At 47.0% G+C, this 14,093-nt stretch overlaps 1 protein-coding gene across 2 annotated transcripts in view; it reads right to left on the minus strand.

The window, feature by feature from the left end:
• Nucleotides 1–12,438, minus strand: part of LOC142290927 (interferon alpha/beta receptor 2-like) — a 97,530-nt gene extending 85,092 nt beyond the window's left edge. The window contains exon 1 of one of the 2 annotated variants that reach the window (XM_075335017.1): nt 12,368–12,438. The gene's annotated coding sequence lies outside the window, so the exon portion shown is untranslated. Of the gene's footprint in view, nt 1–5,206; nt 5,301–12,367 lie in introns of those variants that run through there. The other variant, XM_075335018.1, reaches the window with a different exon arrangement.
• Between the last annotated feature and the right edge of the window lie 1,655 nt (nt 12,439–14,093).

Genomic DNA, 14,093 nt, shown 5'->3' on the forward strand with positions numbered 1-14,093 from the left:
AGACACAAACATCGGATCGCACACACAGTCAGATCGCAGACACAAACATCGGATCGCACACACAGTCAGATCGCAGACACAAACATCGGATCGCACACACAGTCAGATCGCACACACAAACATCGGATCGCACACACAAACATCGGATCGCACACACAAACATCGGATCGCACACACAAACATCGGATCGCACACACAGTCAGATCGCACACACAAACATCGGATCACACGCAAACATCAAATCACACACACACAAACATCGGATCGCATACACACTCCCCTCATCTAGCAACACCGATCTCTTCTCGCCGGGAGAATCCTAAAGGCTGCTTTACACCAGACAATCTATCGTTCGATAGATCGTCGGGGTCATGGTTTTTGTGACGCACATTCGGCATCGCTGGCGATGCCGGCCTGTGTGACACCTCCTTGCGACGCAGTATCGCTCACAAATCGTGAGTCGTGTACTGGTCGCTAGGTTTCATAATATCGGTCCTGAAATCGGGCGACGGTTGTTCATCGTTCCCATGGCATCACACGTCGCTCCGTGTGACACCACGGGAGCGATTAACATCGCGTACCTGCCTCCCGCGTCAGCCGCCGGCTCTATGTGGAAGGAAGGAGGTGGGCGGGATGTTTACATCCTGCTCATCTCCGCCCCTCCGCTTCTATTGGACAGCGGCCGTGTGACGTCGCTGTGACGCTGAACGTCCCTCCCACTCCAGGAAGTGGACGTTCGCCGCCCACAGCGAGGTCGCACGAGAGGTAAGTATGTGTGACGGGGGTTACCGACTTTGTGCGCCACGGGCAGCGATTTGCCCGTGACGCAAAAAGGACGGGGGCGGGTACGATCGATTGTGAAATTGCTCAATCGGTTGTACCGTGTAAAGCAGCCTTGAGAGGCAGTGCAGTGCAGCGAGACGAACAGGATCTGCGGCCGGACACGTGACTTGCTTCATTCCCTGCTGCCGTAAGTGCTGGATGTGATGTGATGTGTGTGTGTGTGTGATCTGCTGTGTGTGTCTGCGACCGGCTGCGTGTGTCTGCGTTCGGCTGTGTGTGCCTGTGATCGGATGTGTGTGCCTGTGATCGGATGTGTGTGCCTGTGATCGGATGTGTGTGCCTGTGATCGGATGTGTGTGCCTGTGATCGGATGTGTGTGCCTGTGATCGGATGTGTGTGCCTGTGATCGGCTGTGTGTGCCTGTGATCGGCTGTGTGTGCCTGTGATCGGATGTGTGTGCCTGTGATCGGATGTGTGTGCCTGTGATCGGATGTGTGTGCCTGTGATCGGATGTGTGTGCCTGTGATCGGATGTGTGTGCCTGTGATCGGATGTGTGTGCCTGTGATCGGCTGTGTGTGCCTGTGATCGGCTGTGTGTGCCTGTGATCGGATGTGTGTGCCTGTGATCGGATGTGTGTGCCTGTGATCGGATGTGTGTGCCTGTGATCGGCTGTGTGTGCCTGTGATCGGCTGTGTGTGCCTGTGATCGGATGTGTGTGCCTGTGATCGGATGTGTGTGCCTGTGATCGGCTGTGTGTGCCTGTGATCGGCTGTGTGTGCCTGTGATCGGATGTGTGTGCCTGTGATCAGATGTGTGTGCCTGTGATCGGATGTGTGTGCCTGTGATCGGATGTGTGTATCTGCGATCTGCTGTGTGTGATCTGCTGTGTATATCTGCGATCGGCTGTGTGTGTGTGCCTGCGATCTGCTGTGTATATCTGCGATCTGCTGTGTATATCTGCGATCTGCTGTGTGTGTGTGTGTGTGTGTGTGTGTGTGTGAGATCTGCTGTGTGTGTGTGTGTGTGTGTGTGTGTGTGTGTGAGATCTGCTGTGTGTGTCAGCTAGCAGCAAGGGAGAACGGCGTGCAGCACCGACCGGAGATCACAGGAGGACCTGGGAACCACGCAGACGTCCTGGTCTGGTGTGTATGAGTCTCCTGGGAAGTGGGGGTTCTGCTTTTTTGAGGGTAAACTTACCCCCAAACGTGTTTCTCCAAGAATAAGACCTCCTCCAAAAATAAGCCCTAGTGCTTTTTTTGGGGGGCAAAAAAAATATAAGACAGTGTCTTATTTTTGGAAAAACACGGTAGTTACATAGGATGAAAAAAAGACCCCGGTCCATCTAGTTCACCCTTCCTCCCCCTATTATACATTTTGTCACCGAATCATAAATAACCAACAATGTTGTGTACTGAGGGAATCAGGCTGCTTTCACACAATCCGGCACTTTGCAGAAAAACCGCAACCGTTTTTTTTTTTGCTGCCGGTTGCGTTTTTCCTGCATAGACTTTAATTAGTGCCGCATTGTGCCGCATGGGCTTGCGTTCGGTCCGGTTTTTGCCGCATGCGGCAGATTTAGCCGATGCGGTGGCCGGATGGAACGTTCCCTGGCACGTTTTTTGCTCCGGCAAAAAAAAAAACGCATCGCGCCGCATCCGGCCGATGCAGCGCTTTTCCCAATGCATCCCTATGGATGCCGGATGCGGCGCGATGCGGCAAAAACCGCATCCGGCCGCCGCATGCGGTTTTTGCCACTGCGCATGCTCAGTAGCGTGCCGTAACCGGAAAAAAACGGACCGGCCGCATGTAAAAACTTATGCAAAGGATGCGGTGTTTTCGCCGCATCCGTTGCATAGGTTTCACAGCCGGATTGAGCCGCACTGCTGAAACCGGATGTGTGAAAGCAGCCTCATCCAGCCCTTATATTAAAGTTGTCAGTATCAGCCATTACTACTTAATTCTAGGAACGTGCTCTTTTGAAGGAATGATTTAGAAGCGTCAATCAGGTTTTATTCCTTTTCAGTGATTAAAAATGCAAATGAGATGGGTGGTTCAACACAAATGCTGCGATCACTAATTGTATTATATATATATAATATAAAAGGAAATGACCTTTTTTTTTTTTTTTCAACAATCTTTAATAACATTGTTCACTGATAAAAAAAAAACGCATAAAAACGCAGTGAGCAAAAAACGCACCAAAACGCGGTAAAAACGCCCACGATTATTTTTTTTTTGCCGCACAAAAATGCAGCATAAAAAAACCCACAGTGTGTGAACTTAGCCTTACCACACACACATGATGGGGATTAGTGGCTGAAGAGAACCTCCTGTCTACAATCCTGGGCTGTAATGAGAGTAACAAGACAGCGGGAATGAGGTGGCAGTATTTCAGCATTATGTTTATTTTCTTAGGCAGTATTGCTTTTTAGTTATGTATAGCAGGGTGTATGTCCATATTATTTTCGAGGGTACACAGGCGGGGGATGGGAGTGCTGGAAACACAGGCTGGCGGAGCCGTGAAATGCCGCCGTAACCAGACTACAAGCAATGACGTGAAATTACAGAGGAACCAAAGGTAGAAAGAAAAATAATATATGTTATATAATAGGGGTGTTTTATATTACACTACAGCACAGATAAGCTAAAAAAATTGTCACCGTGTCTTTATCCCCTTCACTACATTGGGATTGTCCATTTTTTTATTCCCTTCTTCCAAGAGTTATAATTTTAGCCATATCAGGGCTTGTTTTTCTGTCGGACGAGTTGCACTTTTGAAAGACACCATTTATTCTACCATATAGTATTGGTAAACGGGAAAAAAATATTCCAAGTGCAGTGAAATTGTAAAAAAAACTAGTTCACTATATGGTAAAACTGAGCTGGCGGTATTATTCTCCAGAGCAGTACGAGCCCGTAGATACCAAACATGTATAGTTTATTTTTATTTAATTGGTGAAAAAAATTTCAGAAACTTGTAAAAAAGATTAAAAAAAAAAAAAAAAACACAAAAAAAACCTTATCAATATTTTCAAATAACATTGTAATTTGTCAGACTCTGGGGCTGTGATTGCTTATATTTTGCACCCTGAGCTGGTCACCTTTTATTGCAATGTTGCTGCAGCCAGAAAAAACGCAATTCTAGAGGGGTTTTTTTTTTGGGGGGGGGGGTCCCATTACACTGTTTACCGCTTGGATTGATTTATTTTATATTTTGATAGATGTTTCTGAATGCAGCGATACTAAAAAAAGGGACGATTTGAACGTTTAAGATTTTTTTCATATTTTTAAAAACTTTTTTTTCAAACTTTTTATTGTATTTACTAATCCTCACAGGGGACTTAAAGCTGTGATCACCCAATAACTTGTGCTGTACCGAGCAGGACACCAGCTTCAGCATCAGCACATGTGTCAGCACAAGCATCACCATCAGCAACAGCACCAGTGTCAGCACAAGTGTCAGCAGCAGCACCAGTATCAGCATCAGTACCAACATCAGCGTCAACACCAGCATCAGCACCAACATCAGCATCAGCACCAACATCAGCATCAGCACCAACACCAGCATCAGCACCAACATCAGCACCAACATCAGCATCAGCACCAACATCAGCTTCAGCACCAACATCAGCTTCAGCACCAACACCAGCACCAGAATCAGCATCAGGAGCAACACCAACATCAGCTTCAGCACCAGCATCCGCATCAGCAGCAACACCAACATCAGAGTCAGCACCAGTGTCAGCACGAACATCAGCATCAGCAGCACCAACATAAGTACCAGCGTTAGCATCAGTATCAGCACCAGCAACAAAACCAACTTCAGCACCAGCATCAGTGTCAGCGTCATCATCAGCAGCAGCATCAGCAATAACGTCAGCATCAGCACCAGCTTCAGTACCAACATCAGCACCAGTATCAGCAGCAACACCAACATCAGCGTCAGCCCTAGTGTCAGCACCAACATCAGCGTCAGCCCTAGTGTCAGCACCAACATCAGCGTCAACAGCACCAACATCAGCATCAGCATCAACATCAGAGTCAACGTCAGCACCAGCAGCAGTATCAGCACCAGCAGCAGTATCAGCACCAGCAGCAACACCAACCAGTATCAGTACCAGTGTTAGCGTCAGCAGCAGCATCAGCACTAATGTCAGTACCAGCCTCAGCACCAGTAGCAGCATCAAAACCAGCATCAGCACCAGCGTCAGCAGCACCAACATCAGCGTTGTCGTCATCATCAGCGGCACAAGCACTAGCATCAGCACTAGCGTCAGCACCAGAGTCGGCATTGCTGTGTACAGAAGAAATCACGACAGACACAGGGGTCATCAGCCGACTCCCAGCTGACATGACAACCCACACTCCCTCAACCGCTCCCATCCTACGCCTACTGCTCCAGTTCTATTGCTCCCGTCCTACCGCTTTTGTCCGTTTACGCAGGTAGTTCTGCCCTGGAGGGCGGTCGGGACCTCTGTCTTCATGGCAGTTTAGATCACAATGTGACAGCATATTCTTCTAATACACCATTGAAATACTAGACGGGAAAACCCTTAACGCTGCCCTTATGTTAGCACAGTATAATTACAACATATGGCGGTATGATTCATATGACATGAACTATTTTTAGCAGCACACACCGCCCCAGTCACCTGTAAATGGATTATATAGCTGTAGACATTTAAATCCGATTGCGTAACAGAAGAACGCTGCGTATCTCCTCATTAACCCCTTAATGACCATTTCATTACTGCAGAAAAAAAAGGCAATGTGGATATTTGGATGCAAGTCACAATCAAATATTTCAGAAAAGCTGGAGAGTGCTGTACCAGCTCGTGGGGTGTATTCTTTACACCCCCACCCCCCCAAGTCATTATTAATGATGAAACCTAGTAAGACTAATGGGAGGATGAAATGCAGATGATTTGGATGTAAAATGCATATTGCTAAAATCCGTGCTGCTAAAATCCAAGTGGAGATTCTGCCATATGAACGTACCCGAAGGTAAATGCAAACAAGACGGAGCTACTGTGGCTGCAGCAGCGGGTACAAAGATATTTCATAGGAAGATTTCTCTAAAAAAGTCCACATTCATAGCTACTTCATATTCACTTACAGGACATTACTATTTTTTCAAAGAAAAATTCACTATTGTTAACACTTAGGGTTTTTTTTATTTTTTTTGTTTCAATTTTTGGTAAGATATTAAAATCCTCGCTGAAAAAATAAAATAAAATGTGTAAATTTCAAATCTTTGCAGCAGGTGGATTTCTTCTGAACTCCAACCCCCACCCCCCCCAAAAAAAAGCCTCCAATATAACAACACAACGTTAACAACAAAAAAAGCAGTGTCTCCTGCAGTGGATTATTCTTAAAAAAACTCCATGTGATATTGAGTATTTTGATGTGGATTTTGGGGCAAATTCTCTAAAGAAACACAAAGTCCAAGTGAAAAACCACCTCAAATACTCTTTAAGGGTAAGTGCACACAACGCAATGGCGGCAGACCACATGGCCGCTATGGGCCCTTGAGTCAGAGAGGCTGGTGCATTATACTATATGGAGGGCTATGTGGGGTCCATTATTCTGTATGGAGGGCTATGTGGGGTCCATTATTCTGTATGGAGGGCTATGTGGAGCCATTATTCTGTATGGAGGGCTATGTGGGGCCCATTATTCTGTATGGAGGGCTATGTGGGGCCCATTATTCTGTATGGAGGGCTATGTGGGGCCCATTATTCTGTATGGAGGGCTATGTGGTGCCATTATTCTGTATGGAGGGCTATGTGGGGCCCATTATTCTGTATGGAGGGCTATGTGGGGCCCATTATTCTGTATGGAGGGCTATGTGGGGCCCATTATTCTGTATGGAGGGCTATGTGGGGCCCATTATTCTGTATAGAGGGCTATGTGGGGCCCATTATTCTGTATAGAGGGCTATGTGGGGGCCATTATTGTGTATGGAGGGCTATGTGGGGCCATTATTCTGTATGGAGGGCTATGTGGGGCCCATTATTCTGTATGGAGGGCTATGTGGGGCCCATTATTCTGTATAGAGGGCTATGTGGGGCCCATTATTCTGTATAGAGGGCTATGTGGGGGCCATTATTCTGTATGGAGGGCTATGTGGGGCCATTATTCTGTATGGAGGGCTATGTGGGACCCATTATTCTGTATGGAGGGCTATGTGGGGCCATTATTCTGTATGGAGGGCTATGTGGGGGCCATTATTCTGTATGGAGGACTATGTGGGGCCATTATTCTGTATGGAGGGCTATGTGGGGCCATTATTCTGTATGGAGGGCTATGTGGGGCCCATTATTCTGTATGGAGGGCTATGTGGGGCCCATTATTCTGTATGGAGGGCTATGTGGGGCCCATTATTCTGTATAGAGGGCTATGTGGGGGCCATTATTCTGTATGGAGGGCTATGTGGGGCCATTATTCTGTATGGAGGGCAATGTGGGGCCATTATTCTGTATGGAGGGCTATGTGGGACCCATTATTCTGTATGGAGAGCTATGTGGGGCCCATTATTCTGTATGGAGGGCTATGTGGGGCCCATTATTCTGTATGGAGGGCTATGTGGGGTCCATTATTCTGTATGGAGGGATATGTGGGGCCCATTATTCTGTATGGAGGGCTATGTGGGGCCATTATTCTGTATGGAGGACTATGTGGGGCCATTATTCTGTATGGAGGGCTATGTGGAGCCATTATTCTGTATGGAGGGCTATGTGGGGCCCATTATTCTGTATGGAGGGCTATGTGGGGCCCATTATTCTGTATGGAGGGCTATGTGGGGCCCATTATTCTGTATGGAGGACTATGTGGGGCCCATTATTCTGTATGGAGGGCTATGTGGGGCCATTATTCTGTATGGAGGGCTAGGCGGGGCCCATTATTCTGTATGGAGGGCTATGTGGGGCCCATTATTCTGTATGGAGGGCTATGTGGGGCCCATTATTCTGTATGGAGGGCTAGGCGGGGCCCATTATTCTGTATGGAGGGCTATGTGGGGCCCATTATTCTGTATGGAGGGCTATGTGGGGCCCATTATTCTGTATGGAGGGCTATGTGGGGCCCATTATGCTGTATGGAGGGCTATGTGGGGTCATTATTCTGTATGGAGGGCTATGTGGTGCCCATTATTCTGTATGGAGGGCTATGGGTGTTGGGCTGGTGTATTATACTATATGGAGGGCTATGTGCTATTCGGTGATGATGATGGTGCCCATGGGTGTATGGTATGACTGTAGTGTATAAATATTATATATGTACTTCATTGCATATAAAGAGTCCCTCACCACTTTCCAGTCCACACTCACTGCTGCAAAACAAACCTACTTCTCATCCCTCATATCTTCTTTCTCTCACAACCCTAAACAGCTATTCAACACTTTCAATTCTCTCCTCCGTCCTCCGGCACCACCTCCCTCTCCTCTCATCTCAGCTGAAGACTTTGCCTCTTTCTTCAAGCGGAAGATTGACAACATCAGAGCAAGCTTTGGCCCACAATCCCCACAGCCCCTCATCATAGCTACTCATCCCTCTTCCTCCAAATCCAGCTTCTCCACCATGACAGAAAACAATCTCTCCACTCTACTCTCAAGATCACATCTAACCACCTGTGCCCTGGACCCGCTCCCATCGCACCTCATCCCCAACATCACCGCAGTCCTCATCCCAGCCCTAACCCATCTCTTCAACCTATCACTAGCAAGTGGTGTATTCCCTTCATGCTTTAAACATGCCTCCATTACACCCATCCTCAAAAAGCCCTCCCTTGACCCATCCTCTGTGTCAAACTATCGCCCCATATCCCTTCTCCCCTACGCCTCAAAACTACTGGAACAGCATGTCCATCTTGAATTGTCCTCATACCTCTCCTCCTGCTCCCTCTTTGACCGGCTTCAATCTGGCTTCCGACCACATCATTCTACCGAAACTGCCCTAACCAAAGTCACCAATGATCTACTAACCGCCAAAGCCAAGCGACACTACTCTATCCTCCTCCTCCTGGACCTGTCTTCTGCCTTCGACACGGTAGACCATTCCCTCCTACTACAGATTCTCTCATCTCTGGGCATCACAGACTTGGCCCTATCTTGGATCTCCTCATACCTAACCGACCGAACTTTCAGCGTCTCCCATTCTCACACCACTTCCTCATCTCGCCCCCTATCTGTTGGTGTCCCTCAAGGCTCAGTTCTTGGACCCCTGCTGTTCTCCATCTATACCTTCGGCTTGGGACAGCTCATAGAGTCCCACGGCTTTCAGTACCATCTCTATGCCGATGACACACAGATCTACCTCTCTGGACCTGACATTACCTCTCTACTAACCAAAATACCACAATGTTTGTCTGCTATTTCATCCTTCTTCTCTGCACGATTCCTAAAACTTAACATGGACAAAACAGAGTTTATTGTCTTTCCTCCTCCTCACTCATCTCCTCCAAAAAGCCTTTCCATCAAACTTGATGGTTGCTCACTCACCCCAGTCTCACAAGCTCGTTGCCTTGGAGTGACCCTCGACTCTGCTCTATCCTTCAAGCCACACATCCAAGCCCTCTTCACCTCATCCAGACTACAACTCAAAAATATCTCCCGGATCCGTGCTTTCCTTACCCAAGAATCAGCAAAAACATTAGTGCATGCCCTCATCATCTCCCGCCTCGACTACTGCAACCTCCTGCTCTCTGGCCTCCCTTCCAACACTCTTGCACCCCTCCAATCTATCCTAATCTCTGCGGCCCGCTTAATCCACCTCTCCCCTCGCTACTCCCCAGCCTCGCCACTCTGCCAATCCCTTCACTGGCTTCCCATCGCCCAACGACTCCAGTTCAAAACATTAACCATGACATACAAAGCCATGCACAACCTGTCTCCTCCCTACATCTGTGACCTAGTCTCCCTATACCTACCTGCACGCAACCTTAGATCCTCACAAGATCTCCTTCTCTGCTCCTCTCTTATCTCCTCTTCCCACAATCGTGTACAAGATTTCTCCCGTGCATCCCCCATACTCTGGAACGCTCTACCTCAGCACATCAGACTCTCCACTACCGTGGAAAGCTTCAAGAGGAACCTCAAGACCCACCTCTTCCAACAAGCCTACAACCTACAATAATCCTCAGCCCAGTAGACCACTGCGCAACCAGCTCTGTCCTCACCTATTGTACCATCACCCATTCCCTGTAGACTGTGAGCCCTCGCGGGCAGGGTCCTCTCTCCTCCTATACCAGTCTGTCTTGTACTGTTAATGATTGTTGTACGTATACCCTCTTTCACTTGTAAAGCGCCATGGAATAAATGGCGCTATAATAATAAATAATAATAATAATAATAATATTGTACCCCAGGGTCTTTGAAAGGCACTAAATATAAAAATGAATAATGTAATGTTAGATAAACTAAACTGTAAAAATCATAAAAGAAATGTAAAATCACAACCAGCCACAGTCCTAGCCAGAAACACCACAAAAGGTATTTCCTAGATAATACCGCACTGCTGCATTCACCCATCCGGGTGTCACGGTCCGGCCTTGGGTCACCCAATAAAAACTCAACACCGTCACAGGTGTATGTGAGGACGTCAAGGTTGCTTCAGGAGATATGAGACCAGTCAGTGCATTGCGGTCCGAGTACTGAAGCGTTGGTACTGTCGTGTGAATTACAGGGCGACTGATAGCAAAATGTAAGTAATAATAGGGCCAAACTAACCAAAATAATACCCCCATACAACAGGTAATAACAGTGCAATACTAACTAAGGTAATATACCCATACAATAAGTGATAACAAGGCCATACTAAACAAAATACCGCTGCACACTAGGAAACAGTTCCAAACATACCAACGTAACACCTCCATACAATAGATAATAAGAATGCCATACTAACCAAGATAATACCTCCATACTATAGGTAATAAAAATGCCATACTAACCAACATAATACCGCCATACAATAGGTAATAACAGTGCCATACTAACCAAAATAATACCGCCATACAGTAGAAAATAACTGCAATACTAACCAATAAGAAACCACCATAGAATTGGTGATAACAGTGCCATTCTAAACAAAATAATACTGCCATACAATAGGTAATAACAGTGCCATACAAACCAAAATAATACCGCATTAGAATAGGTAATAACAGGGTCAAACTAACCAAAATAATACTGCCATACAATAGGTAATAACAGGGCCAAAATAACCAAAATTTAACCGCCATACAATAGGTAATAACAGGGCCATACTAACCAAAATAATACCGCCATACAGTAGGTAATAACAGGGCCAAACTAACCAAAATAATACCGCCATACAATAGGTAATAACAGGGCCATACTAACCAAAATAATACCGCCATACAATAGGTAATAACAGTGCCAAACTAACCAAAATAATACTGCCATACAATAGATAATAACAATGCCATACTAGCCAAAATAATACCGCCTAACAATAGGTAATAACAGGGCCAAACTATCCAAAATAATACCGCCATACAATAGGTAACAACAGTGGCATACTGTACCAAGATAACAGCACTATGCAATCATAAAATATCTTCCCCCAGTATGGCATTAGTAACACCACTATAATATAATGGAAAAATAAGCCTGCCATATAGTGCCAAGTTAACACCACTATACAATAAAAAAACCAATAATGCCATACGGCTGCCAGATCAACAACACAGAGAAATAACAGTGCTATACTATGCCAAGATAGTATTCACATTACATGGAGAAATAACTGTGCCTTTCTTTGGGAAAATAAAACCATTAAACAATTGCTAATAATTGAAAACAAAAAAACAGTGCCATACAGTGCAAAGAGAAGATACAATAGGGAATATCAATAACATAAAGATGCCAAAATAACAACATAATAGAATGGAGTGCCATACAGTGCCAAGATAACACCACTATTCTATGGGAATAAGTACCATGATAGCACACAACAGAATGTGGTAATAGCAGCGCCATACTGTGCTAGCATAATACCGCTATACAAGGGAGAACACAGTGGCGTACTGAGGTAAGATAACTTCCTATAGGGAAATATCACTGCCTTAAGCCAAATAACACAATAGAATGGAATAATAACCGTACAGCTATATAATGAAGAAATAATAGCGCCATACTGTGTCAATATATCGCTATACCATACATAATTAACAGTGTCACACTGTACCTGTACAATATCACCATATAATGGAGAAATAACGGTGCCATCCTGAACAATGATAATACCTGTATGTAATAAAATAATAAGAGCGCCACACTGTGCCAAGGTAATACCACTGCAGTATACATATATACCAGTGTCTGGATAATGCCAATGTACAATGGTAAGATAACAGTGCAAGATGACGCCATGCAGTGCCCAATAACGCACAGAAGCTGCAGTGTGCTGCCATATAGTGCACAGACACTGAGCCATACACATCACAGGTGCGCCCGGAACTACAAGTCCCAGCATGCCATGCGGCACATCCTTACGTCACAGTACGTCACAGCACGCAGTAGGCAGCAGACTGGGTCACGCACGGCCGCAGCCGCTTCTCACCTTCTCGCTTTCTTCTTTCTCATCTGTCCAGGTTGCCGAGAAATGCAGTGACTCTCTCCATCGTCCCGCCCCATCAGGGAGTAGCGACTAAGACGTCTTCTGATTGGCTGAGGCGATTTGATTGCCACCTAATCCGACAAATAACAGCGGAGAATAAGGGAAATCACATGATTTGCAATGAAACTGACCGAGAGCGCGCCTCGGGGCTGGCTGGTCGCGGGCGCGCGCTCGCTGTTTTGGTTTCCCTCTCGCTTTTCGTCACGTTTTCCGGTTGTTCTGTTTATAGTTTTTAGTTTTCATCTTCATTCTGAACTTTCATTAAAGTCACTTTGTTGTTGTTGTTTTTAGTTTCATAAGAGACATTGGAAGAGTAAGGCTACTTTCACACCTCCGGTTTTTCTTCTGCGGCACAATCCGGCACTTTGCAGGAAAATCGCAACCGTTTTTTTTTGCTGCCGGTTGCGATTTTCCTGCATAGACTTTAATTTGTGCCGCATTGTGCCGCATGGCCTTGCGTTCCATCCGGTTTTTGCCGCATGCGGCAGATTTAGCCGATGCGGCGGCCGGATGGAACGTTGCCTGGCACGTTTTTTCGTGCGGCAAAAAAACCGCATCGCGCCGCATTCGGCCGATGCGGCGCATCTCTCAATGCATGCCTATGGCGGCCGGATGCGGCGCGATGAGGCAAATACCGCATCCGGCCGCCGCATGCAGTTTTTGCCACTGCGCATGCTCAGTAGCATGCCGCAAGCGGCAAAAACCGGGCGGGCCGCATGGGAAAAACTTATGCAAAGGATGCGGTGTTTTCGCCGCATCCGTTGCATAGCTTGCACAGCCGGATTGAGCCGCAGGGCTCAAGCCGGATGTGTGAAAGTAGCCTAAATTGTAGGCGAAGGCCCCTACATTGGGGGATACTTGAAAGTGTGCAGTTTTTTGCACCGTATTTACCTCAGACGTTCATTTCTGTTGCCTATTCCGTTATTTTTTATTCTATAGAAGTGATGAAACCATAACAGAAGCCTAACCGTGCCTATTATAGTCAGTGGGGTCCGTAAGGCGCTGTTATTGCCCATCGTGGGCGAGTAGTTGGCCCAGAAGGCCACGTACGCATTCATACATACAATATAAAATGGGTTTGTTGGGATTTCGACTCCCCCCTAACCCAATTGTCGCACGTGATCCTTAATTCCCTCACTACTTATCACCTACACCTCCTCCCCCCTCAGATTATCCGGTGCCCCCCAGACTATCCAGAGCCACAAGACTATCCAGCCCTCCCCCAACTATCCGGCTCCCCCCAGATTATCCAGTGCCCCCCCCCCAACTATCCGGCTTCCCCCAGATTATTTAGTGCCCCCCCAACTGTCTGGCTCCCCCCAGATTATCCACTGACCCCCCAACTATCCGTCTACCCCATATTATCCACTGCCCCCCCCACTATCCGTCTTCCCCCGGAAATTATCCAGTGCACCCCCCCTCCCTCCGGTGCCCTCTAAACTATGTGGAGCTACAAACAAGACTATCCAGACTACAAGACTATCCAGCCCCCTCCAACTATCCAGCTTCCACCGGAAATTATCCAGTGCCTCCCTCTCCCCAATTATCCGGGGCCCTCCAAACTATGCGGAACTAGAAACAAGACTATCCGGTGTCGCGGGCGGGGAGGAGGGTGTCAGCACACTACGCTCACCCCTTCTGCTCGGGTCCGGCGGCTGCTGCTCAGTGG

This window comes from Anomaloglossus baeobatrachus, chromosome 2 (genome assembly GCF_048569485.1).
Source record: "Anomaloglossus baeobatrachus isolate aAnoBae1 chromosome 2, aAnoBae1.hap1, whole genome shotgun sequence".
NCBI lineage: Eukaryota > Metazoa > Chordata > Amphibia > Anura > Aromobatidae > Anomaloglossus > Anomaloglossus baeobatrachus.